At 40.0% G+C, this 17500-nt stretch overlaps 1 protein-coding gene across 1 annotated transcript in view; it reads right to left on the bottom strand.

Annotated features, from left to right (window-relative positions):
- The window catches only part of LOC149136418 (uncharacterized), a 43062-nt gene extending 32916 nt beyond the window's left edge, over positions 1 to 10146 (bottom strand). Inside the window, exon 1 of the mRNA XM_089351691.1 lies at positions 9920 to 10146. The gene's annotated coding sequence lies outside the window, so the exon portion shown is untranslated. The remainder of the gene's footprint in view (positions 1 to 9919) is intronic.
- Between the last annotated feature and the right edge of the window lie 7354 nt (positions 10147 to 17500).

The raw sequence follows: 17500 nt of genomic DNA, 5'->3' as shown, positions 1-17500 counted from the left end.
CAGAGGAGAGTGTGTGTGTGATGGTTTATATATCAGATTTATAATGTTCTGAGTGTATGAATGATGGAGCACAAATGAGCTGGGTAGGAACTGGGTAAGAAGGAAGAATTAGATGTGTGAGAGAGAGAAGGCTGCATTGATAGGGGACAGCTGGGTAAAGAAGTGCCAAGAGATCCATGAGAAGAGAACCTGCAGAAGAGAAGGTTAAGCTAGACATGGGAAGGATGGTGAAGGCTGACCTTATAAAGGGGAACTTCAAGAAAGAGGGGACAGGCTGCAACAAGTGGTCAGACACTGTGCTGGAACCCATATCTTACTCTTTTACTTGTTTTGGTCATTTGACTATGGCCATGCTGGAGCACCATCTTTAGTCAAGCAAATCGACCCCAGGATTTATTCTTTGTAAGCCTAGTACTTATTCTATCGGTCTCTTTTTGCTGAGCCACTAAGTTACAGGGGACGTAAACACACTAACATCAGTTGTCAAGTTATGTGGGTGGGCAAACAGATACACAAACACACACACACATATATATATATATATATATATATATATATATATATATATATACACACACACATACATACAATGGGCTTCTTCAGTTTCCATCAACCAAATCCACTCACAAGGCTTTGGTTGGCCTGAGGCTATAGTAGAAGACACTTTGCCCAAGGTGCCACACAGTGTGACTGGAATATTATGATTATGATGATGATATTACTGTAAAAAAGTGAATGTAACAAATGATAGCACAAGCTACAGGGGCCTCTCAGTTTTAAGAGGATAAGCTAGGGTTCTGTCTCAGTTTTTTTAAGACAACAAACTGAGGGCCTCCTCACACTTTTTTAAAAGTACTTCACAAAACAACACATGTTCATCTATATACATCTAACACATGTGTACAAATCTACTACACATGTGCATATATATCTAGAACGTCTACATACAACATATCTACACACAACTTTTACAGCTTATTATGTGTGTGTATATATATCTACAAACACACACACATTTATCTTCCTATCAATCTATCTTCCAACTTGTTTATTATATATTCCGTATGTGTGTTTATATGTACTTTTACAGGTGGCTGTATCACTCATCATCATCGACATGATGATGGCTGATGATTTAATAACAGTAACACTATATATATGTGACTCAAGGGCCTAGAGTTTTGTGCTAAAGCATACCTGTTAAGAGTTTGACAAATATTTCTTGCATGAAACTCTAGGCTCTTGAGATACTTATATAGCTGTGAAGATATATGTCCAATCCAGGCTAGCACAGACAATGGACGATAAATCACACACACACACAAAGTGAGTGGACAATTGAAAGAAAAGAGCACTCAACACATTCAGTAGGAGTTACACGTATTATTTACAACAGTTTGATTCAGTTCTATGTGACTTACAGTTTCACAGGCTTCTAACCTGTGAAAATCTAATCTTTTCATTACTGTATTTCTGTCGAGATGCTCTGTCCGGTTTCTTCCAATTCATTTTAAATACAACCAAGAATTTAGTAAAATAACTTGGTTATCATTCAGCTGGTGTTAGGAACATAAATTGTGACTAAGGTTTGGTGGAATATATTAAAACAAAACTTATGTAAAGATATTTGTACTCAGAGCCAGAGGTGGTTTCAGCTGGGTTGGTAACGAAAGGGTTAAGCTGCATGGATCTGAACTGCACTGTTTTAAATAACACACACACACAAAAGTACCAATACATATCCATCTGTAGACAACATTTATAAACAAACATTATGCCATGCAAAAAGCTTTTGTTTAGATATAAACTAAAGTAGACTTCCGCTATTTTATCTCAGCATCTGAGGAAGGACAGATAAGTATCTGGTAAGGTGGTTTTGAATACACAAGGAAACTGGTTGGTTTGATCCACACCCCAAGGGACTGCAAAGGTGCCTGTGGGCCGAGGCTGAATTTCCTAGCATAAATAAAGACATATGGATAGCATTATGTGTGTGTGTGTGTGTGTGTGTGTGTGTGTGTGTGTGTGTGTGTGTGTGTAAGTAGTGGAGGTGTAGTGTAGCTGTGAGAAAAAGATTAGGCTGGGCAAAGTTCAGAGAGCTCCTACCTCTGTTGGCAACAAAGGGCCTCTCCCTCAGAGTGAAAGGCAGATTGTATGATGTCTGTATGTGAACAACTATGCTACGCAGCAGTGAAATAAGGGCTGTGACTGCTGAGGACATGCGTAGGCTCGAAAGAAATGAAGCCAGTATGCTTCACTGGATGTAATGTCAGTGTGCATCTTCAAAAGAGTGTAAGCATGTCGAGGGAAAAGTTAGGCATAAGTAGCATCAGATGTGGTGTGCAAGAGAGATGACTGTACTGGTATCATCATCATCATCATCATCATCGTTTAACGTCTGCTTTCCATGCTAGCATGGGTTGGACGATTTGACTGAGGACTGGTGAAACCGGATGGCAACACCAGGCTCCAGTCTGATTTGGCAGAGTTTCTACAGCTGGATGCCCTTCCTAACGCCAACCACTCAGAGAGTGTAGTGGGTGCTTTTACGTGTCACCCGCACGAAAACGGCCACGCTCGAAATGGTGTCTTTTATGTGCCACCCGCACAAGCCAGTCCAGGGGCACTGGCAACGATCTCGCTCGAAAATCCTACAGGAGCCAGTCAGGCGGTACTGGCAACGGCCACGCTCAAAATGGTGCATCTCATGTGCCACCCGCACAAGAACCAGTCCAGGGGCACTGGCAACGATCTTACTTGGCTTGCCGGGTCTTCTCACGCACAGCCCATTTCCAAAGGTCTCGGTCCGTAGTCATCGCCTCGGTGAGGCCCAATGTACGAAGGTCTTGCCTCACCACCTCAGCCCAGGTCTTCCTGGGCCTACCTCTTCCACGGGTTCCCTCAACTGTTAGGGTGTGGCACTTTTTCACGCAGCTATCCTCCTCCATTCTCACCACATGTCCATACCAGCGCAATCGTCTCTCTTGCACGCCACAACTGATGCTTCTAATGTTCAGCTTTTCTCTCAAGATACTTACACTCTGACGGGTATTCACATTGACATTACACATCCAACGGAGCATACTGGCTTCATTCCTTGCGAGCTTACGTATGTCCTCAGCAGTTACAGCCCATGTTTCACTGCCATGTAGCATGGTTGTTCGTACGCATGCGTCATACAGTCTGCCTTTTACTCTGAGTGAGAGTCCCTTTGTCGCCAGCAGGGGTAAGAGCTCTCTAAACTTTGCCCAGGCTATTCTTATTCTTGCAGCTACACTTTCAGCGCACCCACCCCCACTACTAACTTGGTCGCCCAGATAGCGGAAGCTATCGACTACCTCTAGTTTTTCACCCTGGAATGAGATAGAAGTTGTTTCCTGTTTGTTTGCAGTCTTTATTGCACCTGAACATCTGCCACAAACAAAAACTAACTTGCTAGTTAACCTGCCTTTGATGTTGCTGCACCTCTTATGTGTCCATAGCTTGCACCGGGTACATCTTATAGAGTTACTACCTACTCCTTTTCTACATACTGAGCAGGGCCATCTACCTGAAGGGGTTTGTGTTTTATCTACCTTCCTACTTATTAGGATTTTGGTTTTAGCTAGGTTGACTCTAAGGCCCTTCAATTCTAGACCTTGCTTCCACACCTGAAACTTCTCTAGTTCTGATAGTGACTCCGCAATTAGGGCAAGGTCATCAGCATAGAGGAGCTCTCAGGGGCAACCTGTCTTGAACTCCTCTGTGATTGCCTGGAGGACTATGGTAAATAAGAGGGGGCTGAGGACGGAACCTTGGTGGACCCCTACCTCTACCCGGAATTCATTGCTGTACTCATTTCCAACCCTCACCTTACTGGCAGCATCTCTGTACATGGCTCGCACAGCTCTCACTAACCATTCTTCTATCCCAAGTTTCCTCATTGACCACCAGATAAGGGATCGGGGGACCCTGTCAAAGGCTTTCTCCATGTCAACGAAAGCCAGGTACAGAGGTTTATCCTTAGCTAGGTATTTCTCCTGCAACTGTCTCACTAGAAATAAGGCATCAGTAGTGCTTTTACCTGGCACGAACCCAAACTGCATCTCATCTAAATTGATTCGCTCCCTAATTAGTTGGGCTATGACCCTCTCTGTAACTTTCATAACCTGATCTAACAGCTTGATGCCTCTGTAATTATTTGTATCTAAAGCGTCCCCTTTACCTTTGTAGCAGTTGACTATGATGCTGCTACACCAGTCATTGGGTATGACTCCTTCGTGTATCACCTGGTTCGTAATACGGGTGACTAGGCTATAGCCAACACTGCCAGATATTTTGAGCATCTCTGCAGTGATTCCTGATGGGCCGGGGGCTTTCCCGGTCTTCATACTCTTAATTGCTTTATCTACCCTGGTACTATCAACTTGGATAGCTGGTCCCTCTATTGGGTCGACATACGGCAGGCTCTCTTTCTCCCATTCATTCTCTTTATTAAGCAATCTATCGTAGTGGCATCTCCAGACCTCTTTCTTTGCATCCTCATTTAATGCAAGCGTACCATCATCCATGCGAACACATTTCTCTCCTACAACATCACTATTCTCTCTCCTACACTGTCTTGCAACACGAAATACCTCGAGTCTTTGGTCCTCACGGCGCAGAACATTGGCAAATCTTTCCTTATCTGCTTCCCCTCTGGCTAAATAAACCTGTCGCCTAGCCTCCCTTCTGGCACATTGGTACAATTCCCTGCTACCACCGTTCTTCCAGTCCTTCCAAGCCTGTTTCTTTTGTCTAATAGCCCTGTCTACCTCCTTGTTCCACCACCACGTTACTCTGGGTCGGGAGGGGACCTTACACCACCCACAAATCTGGTCGGTGGCTTTCAACAGGTTGTCCCGCAGAAATCTCCAATTGTCTTCCAATTGGTATGGCCATGTGAATCATATGGATGAGGACAGCTTTCTGATCTCTAACTGTGGAGGGAACCAGTGGTAGAGGAAGGCCCAGGAAGACATGATCTTCAACCTTTGAGCCTCACAGAGGCAATGACTAGTGACCGTCATTGTGGCTGATGCTGGGGTCACGTAACTGACACTCTTGCCAGTGCATGGAAAAAGCACCATTTGAGCATTGGGCCTCACAGGGGCAAAGTGGCTGATGCCGGTGGCACGTGAAAAGCTCTTTTCAAGTGTTGGGCCTCACAGAGGCAATGATTAAGACCTATGGCATCATGTTGTACTTGAGAAGAAGATCCATCATTCCAAACAAAATCGCAGTCGTGACAGATACCAATGTCACGCAGATGGTACCTGTACTGGTGACATGTAAAAGCACCCATTACACCCTCAGAGTGGCATTAGGAAGGGCATCCAGCTGTAGAAACCATGCCAAATCAGACTGGAGTCTGGTGCAGCCTTCTAGCTTTCCAACCCTGGTCAAACTGCTCAACCCATGCCAGCATGAACAATAGACACTAAATGATGATAATGATGAGGTGCAGACGTGGCTGTATGGTAAAGTGAGTGCTTCCCAACCACATGGTTCTGGGTTCAGTCTCACTGCATGGCACCTTGAGCAAGTGTCTTCTATTATAACCTTGGGCTGACCAAAGCCTTTTGAGTGGATTTGGTAGAAAGAAACTTGTTGTATGCATGTGTGTCTGACCACCACCACTTCTGGACAACCGTTGTTGGTTTACTCTTTTATACTCTTTTACTATTTTATTTGTTTGTCATTTGACTGCGGCCATGCTTCAAGGCAGTGCAGCCAGAATGGCTGCAGTCCAATGACTGAGGCACACACACACACACATTGTATGTAGAGAGAGAGAGAGAGAGAGAGAGAGAGAAAGAGAGAGAGAGAGAGACTATGGTTATCCGTGGTAACAGAATGTGTAGAGCCATGTGGTTCCAACTGCAGATCAGCTCACAATATTCCAGCCATGACCATTCTGTCAGTTTAGTGTCGGGGGGGGGGGGGGGGGCCACATTAGTTATTCAATGAGTTTTTTTCCTTACTTGAGACATTAGAGTGTGATTTGAGAGGAGGTTGGCTGCTATTTCTAGCAGGTCAAATGAACACATAAGAGCTGACTGGTGATGATGTTAGTCATGATGATGATGATGATGATGGCGATTTTGATGATGCTGAATAGAACAGAGTTTCAATTGGAAAGATTCCACAGTTGTGAGTCAGTGGAAAAGATTAATTGTTGGAGAGAGAGAGAGAGATAAATAGGGAGGGAGAGACAGAGAGGAGGGGGAGAGAAATAAGTAAATAAAGAGGAAGAGAAAGTGAAACTGAAAATGGTAGAGAGAGATAATGAGGTGTAGGGAGAGATACAGGAAGAGTGTGAGAGGCGTAGAGGGGAGAGAATGTGTGTGAGAGAAGTAGAGAAGGGGAGAGAGAAAGAGTGGGACTGAAAAGAGAGAGAGTGTGAGTGGGGGAGAGAGGGAGAGGAGAGATCGGGCGAAATTATTGTAGTATTTCTTCCTTTTGGTTGATACAAAGAAGAGAGACGCAGATTGTGGGAGTGAGTGACTGACACATTGAAGTTGTCTGTTAGGTTATCTTTGAGATAATTTTGTCAAGGCATCACCAAGTTTTGTATATTGGTGGTGGGTGTGGTTCCTCAGACTCACTGATAACAACTACTCCCCCCCCCCCACTGCCCGTGTAACTTGCAGGGGTACATTCTGTCTGGCTGTCTTTTTTGTAGCTTCATGCCAAGAATACAAGAAAGAGGCAGGTACTGCTAAAGTGGGATTTCAATATTTTGAGGCAGGGGGAGCTGGCAGAAACATTAGCACACCGGATGAAATGCTTAGTATTTCGTCTGTCTTTACATTCTGAGTTCAAATTCTACAGAAGACATTTTCCCAAAGTGCCATGCAGTGGAACTGAACCTGGAACCATGTGGTTGGTAAGCAAGCTACTTACCATACAGCCACTCCTGCGCCTATATATATATATATATATATATATATATTATACACACATACACACACACTTTTAAGCAACTTCACTGCATATCAGTGCACATTTGCGTAAATATGTGAGTGCATATTTGTAGATATTCATGTTTCCTATATGTGTGTGTCTGTCTGTCTGTCTATGGAAACTATCTAAATGACAGGAGCCCGTCATTGTTAGGAGTGGTTAATGAGATATTATACAGAGAGAGAGAGAGAGAGAGATGCGATGACTGGGGTAGATTGATGATGTCAGTGAGTCAGTGGAGGGTGGTGGTGGTGGTGAGTGGTAGTGAACTGTGGATCAGGTTTGATCCCTCATCCGTCCTTTCCATCTCTAGGCAGGCAGAAGAAATAACTGATCTGGTTTAAGGATGGTTGATTTAAACCAGTCAAGCATTACTGGACAGATAGACTGTGACAAACAGATTGTGTGTGTGTGTGTGTGTGTGTGTGTGTGTGTGTGTGTGTACATGTGCGAAAAATATACATTTACATACATAATATATATATATACACACATAAGCACAATATACACATACATATGTGTGATATATAGGTGCAGGAGTGGCTGTGTGGTAAGAAGCTTGCTTCCCAACCACATGATTCTGGGTTCAGTCCCACTGCGTGGCACCTTGGGCAAGTGCTTTCTACTACCAAAGCCTTGTGAATAGATTTGGTTGTCCCCCACCACTGCTTGACAACTGGTGTTGGTCTGTTTACATTGTCCTGACTTAGCAGTTTAGCAAAAGAGATCAATAGAATAAATACTAGGCTTTAAAAAATAAAATAAGTATTGAGATTGATTCGTTTGACTAGAATTCTTCAAGGCAGTGCCCCAGCATGGCCGCAGTCCAACGACTGAAACAAGTAAAAGATAAGATAGGTCCACAATGGTATTTTACTGTAACCCTAAGGGGTAGGTTAAGAAAGCAAGCGGCCTGGCGGTTAGGGGTCTTGCACTCACAGCTGCCAGATTGTGGTTTCAATTCCAGACCAGGCTGTGCATGATGTTCTTGAGCAAGACACTTTATTTCACTCTGCTGGAGTCCACTCAGCTGCAAATGAGTGACTGTGTTATCTTAGTGTCCCCTTCAGGGGAGAGGTTATGATCTCAATCACGTGTATGCCATGGAAACCTGGCAAGTGGTCCTGTGAGTCCTAGGGCTTCAGGCAGTATTGCACAGGGGTTGATGATAAAGGGTAGTTAGGGTTGTTGTCAGTCCTCACTGAGGTCTTCAGCCACCCATCCTTGCCCATCCCACCAATTAATGTAAGACTCATACCTCCTGCTTCTTTGGAGAAGACCCTTCCTCTGACTACTACCACCATTTCCTGGTAGATCTTCACACATGCAGCAGAGCCTTAAATTCTTTGGTATCTACAGGTCACCCCCCCCCCCTTTAAACAGACATCTGACCAAAGCTATTTCTGCCATGACCCTCTCATCATTTTCTTGGCCATTGCATATCTTGGACTACATTATGCAATGTTTCTCTTCCTTTGCATGAGGGTAAGTTGCAATTTGAGTGAGATTTGGTTGTTGTTTCTAGTAGTTCAAGCCACACTGTAGAGGCTCCTCAGTATCGTATTTCTATGTAGGTTTTAGTGTCAACATATTTACTAAACAGAGCGTTAAAAATCTATTGAAATAAAATAGATTTTTGGCGAGAAGAAAAAAAAGATTATTAGTCAACAACTGGGTTTTTTTGTTGTTTTCTTATTTCATGTCAAGTTCTTTCTGCACTGTTTGACACGTTTCAGCCTTGCTTGTTTTAGTCATCAGTTGGTTATCTTTTACTTGTTTCAGTCGTTGGACTGCGGCCATGCTGGGGCACTGCCTTGAAGAATTCTAGTCAAACGAATCAATCTCAAAACTTATTTTATTTTTTAAAGCCTAATATTTATTCTGTCGATCTCCTTTGCTAAACTGCTAAGTTAGGACAATGTAAACACACCAACACCAGTTGTCAAGCAGTGATGGGGGACAAACAAAGACACACACACACACATAGACGACAGGCTTCTTTCAGTTTCCATCTACCAAATCCACTCACATGGCTTTAGTCAGCCTGAGGCTATAGCAGAAGACACTTGCCCAAGGCGCCATGCAGTGGAAATGAACCCAGAACCATGTGGTTGGGAAGCAAGCTTGTCACACAATCATGCCTGCAGATTCTATACCAGACATCCCTCTCCGCCATTCCATACCATTAGTGGACGCATCATAGTCGAGTGGTTAACAAGTCCACTTCACAAACCATCAATACTCGGCAAGATTTCCAAAATACATTTTTACAAAAGCTACATACTTAGCATATTCCTCTCTGGATCTGAATGTTGGAAAACAACCAAAAGTATTGAAAAGAAATTGGAGGCGTTTCAAAATAGATGCTTACGAAAAATTTTGAAGGACTACTGGTCAAATTATGATGTGGAATAGCCAAATACACATCAAGGCTAATGTGAAACCAATAAGAGAAACTGTTGGAGAAAGGAGATGGAAATGGCTGGGTCGAGTTTGTCGCTATACACCGAACTCAGTTGTCAGGCATGCTTTGTAATTGGTCCCACAAGGTAAAAGAAGATGGTGACCGACCAAAGGAAACGTGGTAGAGAACAATAACAAAAGATCTTAAAAGCAGAAGGGTTAACAATGGAACAAGTTGTCAAGGACGCTTTCGGTGTTAGAGGGTGGAATGATCATGTTGTCGCCTCAAGTACCACAAGGCACAACGAGAACTAAATGAGTGAATAAATATCAGAATTGTACAGAATGAGGTTTGCTGTATATGGCAGTAAAGGGAGCAAAATAGCAAAATAGTGAAAAAATGAAATGGGCTTCGATAGATTATGGTCTTTGTATTAACTATGAACCAAATTTTGGAAAAGGACTTTGTATAGCCTGTTGCTAAACCTTATCATAAACATATTACAATATAAACAAAAGTGTATATATCTACCTTGTTTACAGAGATGAAAATAACCAATGTAAACTTTATAGTTGACTAACCACCACCACTATTACAGGGTTGATGGAATGCTGGATTACTGATCTCCGACTACAGTTGGTGGTAATGATATTAGTTGTAGTTAGAATGATGGAGACAGGACCAGTAGTAGTAGTAGTAGTAGTTGTTGACAAACTTGTTTTGGATATTGCCATTCAACAAATAATTGTCCCACCCTGATATATAATGTCATGTGGTGTTATTTACTACACACACACGCACACACCTGCATGACACACACACACACACACATATATATATACATACCCAACCCAAATATATATACATGAATAACATCTTTCTTTCATCCTTTCCTCGTTTGTCTTCTGAATCCTGGCCATATTGGAGCACCACTTTGAAAGGTTTTAGTTAAACATATTGACTCCAGTACATTTTTTTAAAGTCTGATATTCTATCAGTCTGCTATGCCAAACTGCTAAGTCATTGGGGTGGTAATAAACAAACCATCACCAGTTGTGAAATGGTGATGGTTGTGAGACACACAGAGACACACAAGGGAAATCTGACCTTTCTAGTATTTGAACTCAGAAAGCTTGGGGCTTTTAGCAGAAGGAACACAGTATAACTGGTGAGTTACTACTGTCTTGGAGAGGTTAATTCTAATAAATGACAAAGTTGGTTCCAGAATGATTGATACTCAAGAAGAGTATGTAACTAAATACCACAAGATATTTTGAACAGTCATCAATTGATTTTAACATCCACAGCCCTAACAAATAATATTGATATCCAAAATAAATAATGACTTTTAACATGGATAACAGTTTTGTTTCTATTGATTGGAGTAGATGAGAATTAGAGCAGAAATTCACCATCATCATCATCATCATCATCATCGCTTAACATCCGCCTTCCATGCTGGCATGGGTGGGATGGTTTCACAAGAGCTAGCCCGGCAGAAGCCTGCACCAGACTTCTGTGACTGTTTTGGCAGGATTTTTACCCCTGCATGTCCTTCCTAACACCAACCACTCAGCAGAGTGGACTGAGTGCTTTTTACGTAGCACAAAGATAGGTGAGGTCAGTTTGGGTAAGGTTTTTTACAGCTGGATGTCCTTCTGAACACCAGCCACTTTACGGTGTGGACTGGATGCTTTTTAAATGGCACCTGCACTGACAGGGTCACCAAGTACCTTGCAAAAAAAAAAAAACAACCTTTTGTGAGGGGAAGGGGCATTGGAGGAGGCAATATTGTGTCGGATGACGAAAGGAGACAGAAACAGATGTCTCGCTGTAGAGGAAGTACAAGGTTACCCGGCTGGGGAGAGAGAGAGAGAGAGAGAGAAAGAGAGGGAGAGAGGGAGGGAGGGAGGGAGGGATCAGGAATGAAGACAGAAACAGGTGTGCTACCGCAAAGGAAATACATGGTTATCCAGCCTGAGGGGTTACCCAACCCAAGGGAGTTGTCCAACCCGAGGGAGTTGTCCAACCCGAGCGCTTAATTATGTTATTTACGTTACAGAAATAAACATGTAAATAGGTGCAGTCCCTGTTGAGAACTGAAACTAGATTACATTCTTAGTGTGCCACTAAGATTTACCACAGGACCACAACACACACATCATAAATGTGTGTCACCAAATTGTTTATCACAGATAAACTGTTAGGGAGGGCATCCAGCTGTAGAAACTCTGCCAAATCAAATTGGAACCTGGTGCAGCTCTTCAGCTTACCAGTTCCAGCCAAACCATCCGACCCATGCCAGCATGGAAAGCAGGCGCTAAATGATGACAATGATGATGATGATATTTATTTTTTCTTTTCTTCCTGTAAAAGTATGCTGTTCAATTAGTTTCATTAATTAGATATAATTAAAAAGGAGGTTTAAGGTCACAAAAGATAAAAATAGGAGTAACTTGGTACCAAAACTTGAAAAAAGTTCTATTCATTTACTGGTATTCATTTTAGACCTGAGTGAGATATATAATACACACACGTATATATATACTAAGTCTTGGTTAGTCCATAATCTCTCCACACTAAAACTCAAATTATCCAGAAGAGCAGTGGTTGGCATTAGGAAGGGCATCCAGCTGTAAAAACATGTCAAGACAGACAACAGAACCTGGTGCATCTCCTGCCAAACTGCCCAACCCATGGAAAACAGAAGTGAAATGATGATGATGATGATGATAGTCACTCACGTCATCATGCAATACACACACCCACAAACCACCTGCACAATCAAAAACAAAAACAAACACGGGAAGACCATCTGGATGTGATATGATGTGATGACTGCAGTTTATTATCGCAGCAGAAATGCCAACCCTCACACTCTCTACCATTATTTATATAATCATCCCCCCCTCCCTAAAATATAACGTAAAACCCCATCCACACCACCAGACATCTATCTTTCCTACCATCTATTCAACACAAACATAAAAAAAAGTGTGTGTGTGTGGGGGGGGGACCTACAGCAGCATCAATAACCTCGTTAGCTCTGCAAGCAGACAGACACATCACTGACGATAATTGCAGAGAGTAGCAGTTGTCTGTGTTTTGCACGGAGTTCACTTGGTCTGTCTTTGTTATGGCTGTTGTCAATAGAACATACAAACAAGAAGACTACACGACCAGACAAAAAGCATAGAACTACATTTGACTGACCCTAATTGCCATCAATGAGATGGTGGTATGGCATTTCACATCCAGACATTTCGTTGACTACCTGAGGAATTACATAACAAAAGACACCATTGCCACCAACATAAACGTCTTAATTTATATGGGGATATGGTAAAGCCACATGGCCTAGTGGTTAGGGTGTTGCACCCGCTATCACAAGGTCATGATTTCAATCCCTGGACCAGGTAGTGCATTGTGTTTTTGCGTGAAACAATTTCATATTGCTCCAAATGTGGCTTGCTGGTTAGGGTGTCCGGTTCACTACCGTAAGGCTGGAATTGGATCCCTGGCAGAGTGTTGTCTCCTTGAGCAAGACACTTTATTTCACGTTGCTTGCTGAGAACTATGTTATGGGTATGTGCGTCTGTGGAGTGCTCAGCCACTTGCACGTTAATTTCATGAGCAGGCTGTTCCGTTGGAACACTTGTTGTAATAATTGATGGAGTGCCAGGTGAAATGTGTAACCTTGTGATGAACTGGTGTCCTGTTCAGAGGGAATGTTGTGATCTTGGACATATAAGCTATAGACACCAAGTAACTGGCTTTATTAGTCCTAGGACTCGAGATTAATACCCAGAGGTTGATGATGATGATGATATGGTAAAGTAGATGGTGCTATTGGTAGATCTGTGAGAATTGCATGTATTCATAAGAGGTAAAGACCCCCTTTGGTCATGAATGACCATGAGATTACACCTAGAAAGTTACCCTCCGAGGCACAAGTCCAGGCAAGGCTGTTTATGGAAGACCAGCAGTCACCCATGCATGCCAGCCTCCTCTCTCCATGCCACCGATGTTATCTAAAGGAAATACAATGGCTGATACAGCTTGGCACCAGTGACATCGCAACTCATTTCTACAGTTGAATGAACTGGAATAACATGAAACAAAGTGTTTTGCTCAAGCACACAACATACAGCCCAGTCCAGGAATTGAACTCGCAATCTCATGACTGTGAACCTGGCACTCTAACCACTGAGCCATGTGCCTTCACCTATTCATAAGCCCAACTATTTATGTACAAAAGGTCCACTGGATCAGAATTGTCCCGAGACCGTACAACAGCAGCAATGCCAACAAGATTTGAACACAGAACGTGAAAAAGATTTGACTGACTGCAAAGCTCATGACCCTTTGCAGCAGTGGTCCTCAGCCAGGGACCTTATGGCCGTTTGGGTCCATATAGGGTTTTCTTTACATTTATGTACAGTTAATTGGTTTGCACTTCTACAATACACAAAATATTTTAATTTTCTGGTAAAATTCCTAATAACATATAATTAAAATACATCAAACGGTTGTGAGGGTCCAATAGTGTAAAACAGGAATCAAAGGGGTCCATAGGCAATCAAAGGGGGTCTCTTTGATGGGGAGTGAGTGAGAGAGGGCAGGGTATCTTCTCAATCCAGAAACCTGGCCTGAATGAGTGTCTGGGAGTAGATTCTGCTAAAAGGCAGGTAGGGTGCCTGGTGATGGGGTTTAACTGGGTGATGAAATAACTGAATTATTCAGGTAGGCAACAGCTGGACTTGGACTCAGAACTCAAGTAAGGGTTGGAACAAACACCACAAGGCACTACAAGGTCCGATGTTCGTACGGTTTCGCCAATCAATCCCTCGAGGTTGGTCCTGTTACAACGATCTAAAAAGATGAAAAGCGAAGTTGATTTCAGTTGGATTTGAACTCTGAGAACAGTCAGAACAAGCACCGCAAGGCATTCTCTCCGACACCCTAACTACTCTGCCAGTCTGTCGTCAGTCAGTAAACCCTAAAAGAATGATTTCCTTATATGGACATCCGAGACAGCCTACATACTCGAAGTTCTATCAAGAAGGTTTAGCCTTAAATAAACTATGAATGAATGTGACACAGTTTCCAGAATAAATTAATGGTTTAAATATGGAAGAGGCAAGTGAGAAGACTTGCAGAAAGGAAAACAGGAGAAATAGGAAGTTATTACAGGCTGCAAATGACTGAATATGGAGATACAGGAGGTTTGTATGTAAACACATGTTCATATATGAGTGTATATATATATATTTATATACATATATATATTTATATACATATATATATATATATTTATATACATATATATATCTTCTCTTCCTTATGACTCTCCCCTTTACGTCCCTGCAACACTTTACATAATTTTTTTTTTTTTTTTTTTTTTTTTTTAAACCCCCCCCTCGTCCCCCTTACATTATATCCATTATTCTCTTGTTATTAGACTTACTTTTTTCTACTTTTTATCTCACCACTACCTACACGCACAAATACCCACACACCTTACATATATACCGCCCACATACATGACAAACATACATACGCGCCCTCACACACACATAGCCGAACGCACATATATACACACACACACCCATATATACGCGCACGCCTACATACACAGCCGCATACACATGCACACACATACACACAGGAGTGCACACACAAAATAACACACATACCTGGCACACATACGCACGCACACACATAAACATACACATACACACCCCTCACATACATAAAACCACACACACACACACATACACACATACACGACACACATACACATATACACACAGGCACACATACACATATACACACATGCACACACACCTCTCACATACACAATACTCACTCATATACATAACACATACGCACGCACGAAAACATACACAATATACACATACACGCACGCACAAAAAATATACACACACGCGCACACGGAAACACATACAGACATACATACACACACACACACACCCGTACCTAACACTCACAATCCCACACACACACGCACATCCACACATATACACACACACGCACACACCCACATACACACACACTTCTCACCAACACTACACACTCACACAGACACGCATACAATCATACACACATGGGCATAAACAACACACGCATATACAATAGCAAACGCACGCACACACACGTACACAGCAACGCACATACACACAACATACACATACACACAAACACACACGCACGCACAGAAAACATACACATACACACACGCGCACATACAAAATACACACACACACGTACACGTACCTAACACCGACAACCCCACACAAACACGAACACACACACACCCAAACAACCACCTGTTGACCTTCTACCTACACTGTCTACAGCGTCCACTAACCAGTCCTGCTACTAATTTCTTCCACTACGTCATACACACACACACACACACACAAACACACTAACAGATAAACCACCAAACCATGCACACACACACACACACACACCTACATACGCACACACACGTTCTGTTATCACACACACACTCGCAGACTTACGCACGCGCACCGATATTCATCTCCCTTTTTCACTCTCCCATCTTAGAAAGAACTTTTCCCCCACCACCTCCTCTTCCGGTCTTTTCATCATGTAACCTCGTGGGCATCGGTACCATTTTCCTCTTTCTCCGTTCTTCCATTCTCCGAACTTTCCATCTTTCCGACGAAGGGCTACGCCCGAAACGTCATACACTCTCTCTTTCCTTTCCTGAGCGTCCAATAATACTATCCATATCACGTCCTCACCTTGTTGTTTTTTTGTTTTTTTGTTATTGTGTTTTTGAACTATATATTTATATACATATATATATATATTATATATATATATATATATTATATACATATATATATATATATATTTATATACATATATATATATATATATATTATATATTATATACATATATATATATATTTATATACATATATATATATATTTATATACATATATATATATATTTATATACATATATATATATATTTATATACATATATATATATTTATATACTATATATTATATATATATATATATTTATATACATATATATATTTATACATTATATATATATTATATATATATATTTATTAATATATATATATATTTATATACATATATATATATATTTATATATAATATATATATATATTTTATACATATATATATATATTTATATACATATATATATATTTATATACATATATATATATTTATATACATATATATATATTTATATACATATATATATATTTATATACATATATATATATATTTATATACATATATATATATATTTATATACATATATATATATATTTATATACATATATATATATATTTATATACATATATATATATATATATTTATATACATATATATATATTTATATACATATATATATATATTTATATACATATATATATATATATTTATATCATATATATATATATATATCTTATAATATACATATATTATATATTATATATACATATTTATATACATATATATATATATATATTATATACATATTATAATATATTATATATATATTTATATACATATTCATATACATATATATATATATATATTTATATACATATTCATATACATATATATATATATATATTTATATACATATTCATATACATTATATATATATATATTTATACATATTCTATACATATATATATATATATATTTATATACATATTCATATACATAATATAATATATATATATTTATATACATATTCATATACATATATATATATATATATTTATATACATATTCATATACATATATATATATATATATTTATATACATATTCATATACATATATATATATATATATTTATATACATATTCATATACATATATATATATATATATTTATATACATATTCATATACATATATATATATATAGATATTTATATACATATTCATATACATATATATATATATATATTTATATACATATTCATATATATATATATATATTATATATATATATTATATATACATATATATATTATATACATATATATATATATATATATAAATA

The sequence above is a fragment of the Octopus bimaculoides genome, chromosome 4 (assembly GCF_046866305.1).
Source record: "Octopus bimaculoides isolate indiv1 chromosome 4, ASM4686630v1, whole genome shotgun sequence".
In the NCBI taxonomy this organism is placed as follows: domain Eukaryota; kingdom Metazoa; phylum Mollusca; class Cephalopoda; order Octopoda; family Octopodidae; genus Octopus; species Octopus bimaculoides.
The sequence above is the reverse complement of the archived record's forward strand: the minus strand, read 5'-3'. Positions and strand labels throughout refer to the sequence as shown.